Raw genomic sequence first — 11,088 nt, forward strand, 5'->3', positions numbered from 1 at the left:
GATCACTACAGTCCCATCCCATTGTGTCTGGGAGTGCCATGAGTAGGGGCCTACTCGAAGGCAGCTTAACAACAACAACAACAACAATCTCCTTAAATTCTCCCCAAATTCCAGTGAGGTAGGTATCATGAAGGAGCCCTGGTGCTGCAGTGGTTAAAGCGCTTAGCTGTGAAACTAAAGCTGGCAGTTCGAACTCCTCGTCCACTCCACTGGAGAAAGACGTGGCAGTCTGCTTCCGTAAAGCTTTGCAGCCTTGGAAACCCTGTGGGGCAGTTCTACTCTGCAGTCAATTTGGAATCGACATGGCAGCAATGGGAGGTATCACGCTCTTCATATTATCGGGAGGAAAGGGGCTCAGAGAGAGCCAAGAACACACGAAAGTTCCACAGCTGGTGGGGGTGCTGCCTGGATCAATTCACATAGCAACGTACTGACCTGGAACAGGGCAAACGTTTAGAGTTCAGAGGACTGGAGTGGTGAAAAGTCTTCTCCAAGATGCAGTCTGTCCACTGGTTTCTGTAGAAGGAATTAGATTCAGATAAGCAGAGAATGTAGGAGGGAGCTGGAGAGGGGGCGGGAGGGCTGCCGAGTAGCCATGGTGGTGGAGCTGTTCCAGCAGACTGGCTGAAGTGAATGATACGTGCAAACAGGCAGTGGCTGGTACAGTGAGAAAGGTAGATTGGGACCAGATTATGAAAGGCCTTGAGTAGCAGGCAAGGGAGGAGAGACCCTGAAGGAACAGGCTTCAGAGAAATAAGCTGGCTACCTCTTGTGTGCTTAATGTTTGTGGATCTCTAGTCAGGTCCAAACATTTGATAAGCCTGGCATGGCCTTTAATTTCTTCAAGCTATAGTTACACCAAATTGCATAACATCTTTAATCAAGGCCACTGGAAAATTACACAAAATGTTTGCTTCCTGTGGCGTGGAAAAATGTAAAAACCTTGCAGAAAAGCACCAGGGTCCATCTTCAATCTCTCTCTCTCTCTCGTTCCCTTCCTTTTGTACTTTTGAGTTAAAGGGCACTCTAAAGTTGTACTGCTTATCACTGAGGACAGAGCGGGCAATAATGACCAAGGCATAGATCTGGTTGGGCCATAACAGGAGAGCTTTATCCTTCTAGTGAGTGTTCGTTTCAGAGCCAAGTGCCTTGGGGTGCTGGAGCCATAGCTACCTGTACCACTGCCTTTCGTCTGAGCTTTTGGCTGTGTATGAGACCTTTGACACAGCTCCTTACCAGTCTTTGTTTCTCCACCTATGAGAAGGATGATCATAAAGGTTCTACTTCCTTTGCTCATGGGGTAAGGTGATAAATAAGTTGATGTTTGTTGAAGGCCAATGGGGACCTAGAAGTCACATAAACACCTGTATTATGACACCGCATACAACACAGATGGTGGTGGTATTTCTCTATTTGCTCTGATTATAAAGGCAGAGTCTCTAACCCGTCTTCTTTGTTCCATCACTGTGAAGCCAGGAGTAGGGATAGAAGGGTAGCGGTGGTGTGACACAGGAAATAAAAGCACTGTTTCTTGCTTTTTGTTTGTGTTTTATTGTTTGTTTGCTGTGTGTTTTGGACATTTGGAAAGTTTAAGAATTTTGTGTAGCTTCTGTGTTTTACAACTTTTACTTCACTTAAAAGTATACAAACTTTAGCAGTGAGCTTTTGTTTATGATGATGGGAAATTTGGCAACGGTTATGGGTGACAGTGACACGGCATGATTAATGTAAATGTATCACTAAATTGTACACCTAAAAATGTTGAATTGCCAAATGTCATCTTATACAGTTTTTACAACAACAACAAAAAAAGTATATAAACGTTATACCAAAGTTTAAAGTTGGGAGATGACTATAACTCTTTCTATAGTATTAAAAAAAAAAATTGCTGTTGAGTTGATTGCAACTCGTAGCGACCCTATATTACAGAGGAGAACTGCCCCATTGGGTTTCCAAGGAGTGGCTGGTAGATTTGAGCTGCTGACCTTTTGGTTAGCAGCTGAACTCTTAACAACTGCACCACCAGGGCTCCATAGGAGATATATATATACATATAGAAATATGTATACACACACTACAGAAAGTTATATATATATATATATATATATATATATATATATATAGTGTATAGTACAACTCTTTGTATTTCTTTTTCTTTCATGTTGGGAAGATACTTTATTTATTTTTTTTTTTTTAATAAAGAGAAAAGACACAGCTACCTCCTTATACTACTGAGAGATATTTGTTAAATAGTCCTTGGTAGCTATTGTAGAATATTCTTTCATTTGTAATAAGTCTCAAAAAAGTACATCTGAGGTATTCGTGGTGATAGTTGTGGGTCACATGGAATGTAGAATGGAGGAACAGATCCCTCAGGAAATGTATTTGGAATTTTCCTCAAAACTCCATGGATCGTCCAAATGGATATTTGAAAACCTTTGACTGAAGCAAGCCAGTTGTCCTGTTTTCCTGTTCTCTATCAGGATTCAAACTAACTTAGCAACCCACTGTAAATAGACTAAATCCTCCCTTTGAACACACTGGTCCCTAACTTGCTATCTTATGAAAATGCTTGGGAGATGGCAACATTAGAGGCCCCAGAGCTCAGTGGAGACTAACTTGTCTGCCCTTTGCTAAGGAGACCAAGGAGGCTACGGGTTTCGTGGAAAGGAAAAGGCAAGCCAGGGAATTGTAGAACTCAAACTATATCTGCACAGAGACTAGGTTCCTTGACCCTCTCCACCACTTCGTGTAAGAGTGTGTGTGTGTGTGTGTGTGTGTGTTGGTAGTGAAGGATCTGGTTCTACAGAGATGTATATTTCCATTTAGCCTTGTGGTGGGAGGGGGGGAGAAATGTGGAGAATAGAATTTTTGAAAATATACTCTTGTCCCATTACTAAAGCCCAGTTTTCCTATTTATTCCACTCCCTCACCTTCCAGCATTCCTTATTTTCTCATTTCTTTTTTTCACTTTTCTCTTTCAATGGATCCTTTTTTCTTCCACCATCTTCATTTTTTTCTTCCATCATCTCCTTTCTATTTCCCAATTTTTTTCCCTCTATTTCTCTTGATTCTACTATCAATTTCCCCCTTGTTGTTCTCCCCAGGAGCTGTAAGTAAAAGAACTTGACCCAGAGCATGGCCGGAAGTATCAGTTATATTCTGTATCACATTTCTTTAAAATAAAGCCTACCAGCACGAGAGAAACTAAAGTTTCTAAGTAAAGCAAACCTCCCCTCCTGTTTCACTTGTGGAGCTCTTTGTGGCACATGTGCCCAGGTCTCTGAATGTGTTCTGAACTCTAACTTCAGCATTGTCGTTTTAATAGTCCCTGGGTGGCACAAATGGTCTTCACTACGTACTAATCTAAAAGTTAGCAGTTCAAACTCAGCTAGCGGTACCTGGGGAGAAAAGGCCTGGCAATCTGCTTCTGTAAAGATCATAGTCAAGAAAACCCTATGGAGCAGTTCTGCTCTGTAACACATGAGGTCGCCAGAAGTCAGAATTGACTTGGTGGCAATAGGTTTAACCAAATAGAAGAGGCTGTCTTTCTATTTGTAGGTAAGCTGGCAAGGAACAAAAGGACCAAATGTGTGACAGAGAGTTGCTGAGGAGGCTAATTGGAGAAATAAATGAGCAGTTGCCTTTGCTTCAATTCAGGGTGACTTGCACTTTCTTTTCCTTGCAGTTATAATAGAGGTATTCAGACTTTATGAATTTGAAGTGAAGCTTTAGAAGCAATTTGCAAACAATGGCAAACTACAGCTTCAGAAAACTGGTAAAATAACCAGGTTGGGTTTGGTGGAGTTGGAAGAAAAGAAGACACCTAAGCTAAGAACCAGCTGAACGTTTTCCCCTATTCGACCACCAGTATCTCAGGACCCAAACCAGTCACTGTTCCCTGTCCTCCTCTCTACTTGGATCAGTGTTTTCAGGAAAACAGGGGCTTTAGTACAGTGGTTAAAGGCTGTGGAGTTCAATGAGGTTTAAAGTCCAGGCTGAGGTTTAGTTACTTCAACCAAAAATAGGTACAACAGTACCTGTTGTTAAGCTGGATAATCCAAGTCAAATCCTCAGCCCAGTGTCTGACACTTAAGTGCTCAAGTTGTCGGTATTATTGGGGAAATCCAAAGTTTCCACAGGAGTTAATGGAAAGCTACATGTACTCATGTTCCGTACTCCTCCATGGAGAGTTAGAGAAGCTCAAGCCACACGCAGCGACTGAGGCTCCCCAGCACAGCCTTCCTAACGCTGGCCGCTTCATAGTGGGCCAGGAGCCATTTTGAAAGTAGATGAGAAAAAGCCTTTTACAGTTTGTTGTTGTTATTAGCTGCTGTACAGTCAGCCACCAACTCATAGGGACACCATGGAGTAGAACTGTTCCATGGGGATGTTCTTGGCTATAAATCTTTACAGAAGCAGATCTCCAGGCCTTTCTTCCATGGAGACACTGGATGGGTTCAAACCACCAACCTTTTGGTTAACAGTTGATCCAAACTGCTTGTACCAAATTGTAGTGATAAACCTAACCAAAGCTGTTGCTGTGGAGTCGATTCCTACTCATGGAGACCCTACAGGACAGATCAGAACTGTCCCACAGGGTTTCCAAGGAGCGACTGGTGAATTCGAACTGCCGACCTTTTGATTAGCAGCTGAGCTCTAATATTTGTCAGTTATCTACTACTGTGTAACAAATCACTCCAAATGTAGTGACCTAAAACAACAACTATTTTTGTTTACTCTGTGGATGAGTGGTTTGAGTTGGGCTCAGCTCGACAGTTGTGCTGGTCAGGACTGGGTCAATTGGTGGGTCAGCAGGGGACAAAGGCCTCAGATAGCTTCACTCACATGTCTGGTAGTTGGTGTGGACTATTGGCTGGGCCCCTCTTTACGTGGTCTTTCATCCTCAAGGATAATACACAGATTGCTCTTTTTTCCAGCCATTTCCTCACTGCATTTCCAGCTTCTTCACAAGATGGCAGAGTTCCAAGAAGGCAACGGAAGAAACTGAGAGCCTTTTGAAGCCTAGACTCGCACCTTACATAATGTCACTTTGCCACAATCTACTGAAGTCCACCTCAGATTTAAAGGCTGGGGAAACAGACTCCACCTCCTGATGGGAAACACAGCAAAGTCATATTGTAAAGGAGCATGCATGCAGGAATAGAAGAAATTATTGTGCCCAGCTTCATAAATAATTTATCAAAGTTCACATCTGACCACAACAAATCACAGCCCTCCCCCATAAAAAATACTTTCTCCCAAAAGGCTCATCCCATTAGAGCATCAGGCATGAAGTTCAGGATATAGTCATTAGAATTGGTCCAGATCTGGATGCGGTTCCTCGTGTACATTATAAAATGCTCCTCTGATGTGATGCCTCTTGATTGAGAATCCTGTAAAGTGAAAATACAAGTTCTTTGCAGTATCCTGTCCCTAGACATACTATTGCAAGAGAGGGATCAGACAACCACGGTAAACACTCCCCTCCAAAAGGGGGAAGAATTGCAGACATATAGCATTCACTGGTCCACAACAATTCTGTAATCCAGCTGGGCACATGGTTTCAGATTCCTCTACTCTAAAAAAAAAAAAAAAAATTTTTTTTTTTTTTTTTTAAGAGCAGAGAATTTTCCTTGAAGAGGGACCAGGGACCAGTTTTGTTCCCTGGGAGTGATTCCCTAGTTCCTTGATTCTGCCATCTGGGTTTTTGGCTCCACCCTCTGAGATGTTATTTCCTTTTCTCTAACAATGTCCCAGGTTTCCATCTGAGTTGCTTTCTGAGATTGTTTCCTGCCCATAGAAAGTTGGGGACCCAGAGGCCTCCTTTCATTTTGAGTTGACTCTGTCTCTCTTAGTTCAATCTAGTACAACTTCTTCAAAAACTGTGTGGATTTTCAGTGTGTCAGATTATAGTCCACTCCATGAGACAGACCTGTCTTTACTTTGGGCAATGAGTCAAACAGCTATAGGAAAATGTCTTTAAGATTCTTAGAGCACTTTTGTCCAGCTGAGAAGGTCTGCTAGGCTTTTTAAGTGTTGACAGAAAATTTTAATGCCACACACCTGGATTTTATCTTTTTCTGAATCCATTTCTTACTCTGAGCATCTTTGCTAACTGGAGAGACTTAGAGATTTAAAAATGGTTTTATTTTTCAATCAAGCCCATACGAGGCCCTCTATATACTCTAAAGTCTGCTTGCAAACCAAATAGTTCCTGCTTTAGCTCATCTTTGTCTCTTGCTCTCCAAGAGTGAAATCTCCTTACTCAGATCCATAGTATCATTAGATACATTTTCTAGCTTCCATATTACTGAAGGCAATATTTTTGCAGTTGTTCTATCACTACATAACTCAGATCACTCTATTTTCCAGTTTCCTTACTGCATTTCCAACTTCCACTAACACTCTTCTGACCACTTATCTAGATTCTGCCCTCTACCTGGTACCACACATTTAGGTTTTTTGTGGCAGCACCCCACTTCCAGTATTAATTCCTATGCCAGCTCTCTATTGCTGACAAGCCTACCCAAAATGTAGTGGCTTTAGGCAATAACCATTCTATTTGCTTACAGTTCTGTGGATCAGCAATTTGGGATAAGCTCACCCGGGCAGTTCTTCTGTTAGATGCCCTGGTGCCACTCATGTGACTGCAGTAAGATGCCAGGTAGGCTGAGACTGAGTGATCTAAGATGTCCTCACTCACACGTCTATGGTTCATGCTGACTATCATCTGGGCCTCTCTCCCTAGGTGGTCTCTCATCCTCAAAGTGGCTTGTCTGGGCTTCTTTAGAGGGGCAGTATTGCAAAAATACAGGAGTGGAAGCTATAGGGTCCAGGCTCAGAAGTCTTATAGTATCTCTTCTGCTGCATTCTATTTGTCTGAGTAAGTGATTCAAGGGGTGGGGAAATAGATTTCACCTCTCAATGGGAGGAGTGGCAAAGTCATATTACAAAGGTCTGTGACAGGGATGGGAGGAATTATCTCAGCTGTATTTGCAAACAACCCACCAGACAACAATAGTCTTGAACATAATGGTGTTCAAAGCCCATCTACCCTCCCCCCACAATTCTATGTCACATAAAATATTACTCCTCCTTATATTTATTAACCTGTACTCTATTATCTGAGCTTCTTCCACCCCACTTTCTCATACAATTACCCATTGGCTACCTAAGCTAAAAGTATCCAGCCATCAGCTTAAAGCCAAAACCCCTCCAGGTATCACTACACTCCCTACCTTTCTCATAAAAAAAAAACAAAACAGTAAAAAGGTGAGGCCTCGCTGTAGTAAATTCTCTCTTAGGTCCTGCTGCCTATTTTTTCATAAGATTCTACACACACAAGTCACTGTTTAACTTCCCAGGTACTATATTTTACTGTCTGGTGTCTTAATCATTTCCAGCATCCTGGGAATAAAGGCTGAGAGTAGGTAAGAATTATTATCCTTGACATACTGCTGAAGCTGTAGCTTAATCAAAAAGAAAATCAGCCTTTCCTGACTCCCTTTTTTTTTTTTGCCCTATTACCATCAAGTCAATTTTGACTCATAGTGACCCTATAGGACAGAGTAGAACTGCCCCACAGAGTTTTCAAGGGGCGCCTGGTGGATTCGAACTGCCGACCTTTTGGTTAGCAGCTGTAGCACTTAACCACTACACTACCAGGGTTTCCCCATAGTCTTTTCCTGTTCCAATTAGAATGGGAATAAAACGTGGTATTCAAGAATTGCTTTAACATTTCATGGATAATCTGGTAATTACAAATTTCCTTAAAAACCAAAACTGTTGCTGTTGAGCCAATTCATGTTCATAGCAACCCTATAGGATAGAGTAGTACTGCCCTAGAGGGTTTCCAAGGCTGTAAATCTTTGCTGAAGCAGGTTGCCTCATCTTTTTCCCACGGAGTGCCTGGTGGGTTCCAACCACTGACCTTTCTGTTAGCAGCTGAGCACTTAACCATTGTGCCACTAGGGCTCATTCAAAGTTCCTTAGCCCACCAATTTTTAGTAAAGCTGGTGTAGATTGTGAAGTTGTTTTCTTAAGGTGTAAAAATAAATTAATTGTGACAATTAAAAATATTTATAAGAAAATCCTCTTTCAAAAAGATTAAATGAGTTTAAGCCTTTAGGAGTGACCAGAAATTAACAGAAATTTAGAGCATTACAAGGGAATAATGATATATTTGTCCCATTTGACTGTAAATTAAGCTGTTTTGCTATTTCTTCCAAACAAAAGAAAGAAGGAGGGACAAAGAGAGGGAGTCAGGAAGGAAGGGGAGGGGAGGGAGGACAGAGGGAGGACAAAAAGATTGAGGGAGGAGGGAGGGAGGGAGGAAGGAAAAACAAAAACACTCTCCACCCAAAAACAGTCTCAGTAATGCTGAGTTCTTCTGTGCTCCCTGACTGTCCTTGATCCACATTCCCAGCTGGGGTTTTATGATCCAAATGTCTGTTTATTTCCAGAAGAAACAAGCAAAAGGAAACAGTGAAGGGCACTCTTTCAACATTGACCTTCACAATGTTCACATTTTGGCTCACTCAGTTCATCTTCTCTTTATTAAGCACCTACTGGGCACTCAGACTCTATAAGGGGCTGTGGAGGAGGCATCAGGAATGAGAGCAATTAGGAAACTGCCCTTGTGTGCAGCTTTCGCAAGCCATCTCACAGCTGTGTACTGGTAAAGCAAATCAACTTCCTTTCCAATGGGTATGATTTATTTTCTGGGCAGTTGTACTGTGTGTGTAAGAGGCAACATGGCATCCTGGTTAAAGTCTGGACTCGGAACTCCTATTTTCTGAGGCTTAAGATGGGACTATATAATATTTTGGCATCCCTGGGTGGTGCAAATGGTTAATCACTGAAGTCTAACTGAAAGGTTGGAGGTTCAAGTCCACCCAGAAGCACCTTGAAAAAAAGGCCTGGCCATCTAAAAAATACCCACTGCTGTTGAGTCAATTCCGGCTCACGGTAGAACTGCCCCGGAGGGTTTCCAAGGCTGCAAATCTTTACAGAACATCTTTCTCCCTAGGAACAGCTGGTGGGTTTGAACTGCCAACCTGCCTGGCGATCTACTACCGAAAAATCAGCCACTGAAAACTGTGGGGCATAGTTCTACTCTGATACACGTGAGGTCACCATGAGTAAGAACTGAGGAAAGGACCTATATTATTCCTTTTTCTCAGACACTTCACTCTCCCATCCTCATACCCCTATGGGAGACAGTGTAACTTGTTTTTAGGCTCATGAGCTCTGGAGTGAGGTAAACATGTGGTCAACTCACGATTCAAGCTCGGTCTTAGTTTCCTCACCTGTAAAATGGGTGTGGGGTTTAATGTAAGGATTAGAACAAACAAACACAGCACTTAACACTTTAGCTCAACAACATTTATTATTATTATTAGAAATGTCACCCCTAATCTTAGTTTATGCTATCCAGATTGAAGCCCTGTAAAAGCCAGGACATTCTCTTGCTCTTCTTTCAGGCTCCTATAATGGTCATTTATGACAATCAGCAAGGGATAGTTGTTGAGAATATGATGGTGATTGATGCCAGAATCTCTGGAACTTTTTTGAAGGACCAAAGAAAGAACAAGAAGGTCCATTCAGAGGCCGGAAGAGAAATGGAGATACAGAGGAAGGCTAAGTTTTCCACATTAAAAAAAAAAAAATTCTTCTGGCAAGTGTTTCTAGCTTTGTCAGTGAATTGCTGGGAAGATGCTTGCCTTGTTTTGGGTCCTGGTTTCCTCATTTAAAATTCAGAGGTTATCTTGAAGATCCTCATTACCTCTCAGGTGCTTAGGGAAGATCCAGAAGTCCCAGATGAAACTGGTTCCAGCCAGGTCATTCATCCACTCAATACTAGAAAGAAAACCAAACAGAGCCAAGATGAGGAATTTCCTTTCAACAAATATCTTGTAATTATGCTGATTTTCAGGCACATAATCAGCCTGCAGGCAAATCCCATCTCAGTGGCATTTATAAAAGGATTAGGAAATGGAAAAAAGGGGGACATATTAGCAAACTCATTTAATTTAATTTAAGCCCATTTCCCTTCATCCTTCCCTATCTCTTAACTGAGTAAGGTGGAGAGCATAAGCAGTCGCTAGATTTCACGCCTGCATTTCCTCGTCTCTATTCATGGCTGGCTGCGTCTCTGATGTGTTTGCGGGGTCTCTTTCCTTCAGTCACCATCCTGAAGGAACACTAACAAAGAATCTCTTTGGAAGTGGCCTGCTTTGATGCCTGAACAAGAGAAACCTGGGTTAGGAAAGGATCCAAGGACTCTTTTAGCCTTAATCTGGAAAAAGGATCTATGTCATTATGGCTTACAGTAGTGGCTGTGGGCTTGGTATCTAAAGCCATTTTCTGCTTTGCACTCTTGTTTTATTTTTGCAGGTTACTGCAAGCTCCAAATAATGAAGCTGGGTCAAATAAAATTCTACTCAACCTGATTAGCAGTTAGATGAATTCCTAGACTTTGGTCCTCAAGGGCTGAGTAAAACAAACAAAAAAATCCATTGACATTGACTTGATTCCGACTCATAGTGACCCGATAGGACAGAGTAAAACTACCCCGGAGAGTTTCCAAGACTATAATCTTTACAGAAGCAGACTGCCACATCTTTCTCCTGTGGAGCAACTGGTGGGTTCGAACCATTGACCTTTCTGTTAGCAGCTGAGCACTCAACCACTACTCTGCCAGAGCTCTCTTTGGGTTGAGCCCTGGTGGTGTAGTGATTAAGAGCTGTGGCTGCTAGTCAAAAGGTCAGCAGTTCGAATCCACCAGGCACTCCTTGGAAACGCTATGGAGCAGTTCTACTCTGTCTTATAGGGTCACTATGAGTTGAAATCAACTCAACAGCAACTGGTTTTGGTTTTGGTTTTGGTTTGGTGGCACAGAGCTCAGCCGCTAACCGAAAAGGTCAGCAGTTCAAATCCACCAGCTTGGAAACCCTACGGGGCAGTTCTATTCTGTCCTAGAGAGATTGCTGTGAGTCGGAATTGACTTGACGGCAATAGGTTTGCTTTGGTTTTTGGTACATGAAACATATAAACTTGTGCTGCTGTCAACTTATCGAATGTCAG

The 11,088-nt window shown here is 42.3% G+C and overlaps 1 pseudogene; it reads left to right on the top strand.

Annotated features, from left to right (window-relative positions):
• The window catches only part of LOC126085703 (60S ribosomal protein L5-like), a 169,408-nt pseudogene extending 158,943 nt beyond the window's left edge, over positions 1-10,465 (top strand).
• The last annotated feature ends 623 nt before the right edge of the window (positions 10,466-11,088 follow it).

Source organism: Elephas maximus, chromosome 11, assembly GCF_024166365.1.
Source record: "Elephas maximus indicus isolate mEleMax1 chromosome 11, mEleMax1 primary haplotype, whole genome shotgun sequence".
Classification (NCBI taxonomy): Eukaryota; Metazoa; Chordata; class Mammalia; order Proboscidea; family Elephantidae; genus Elephas; species Elephas maximus.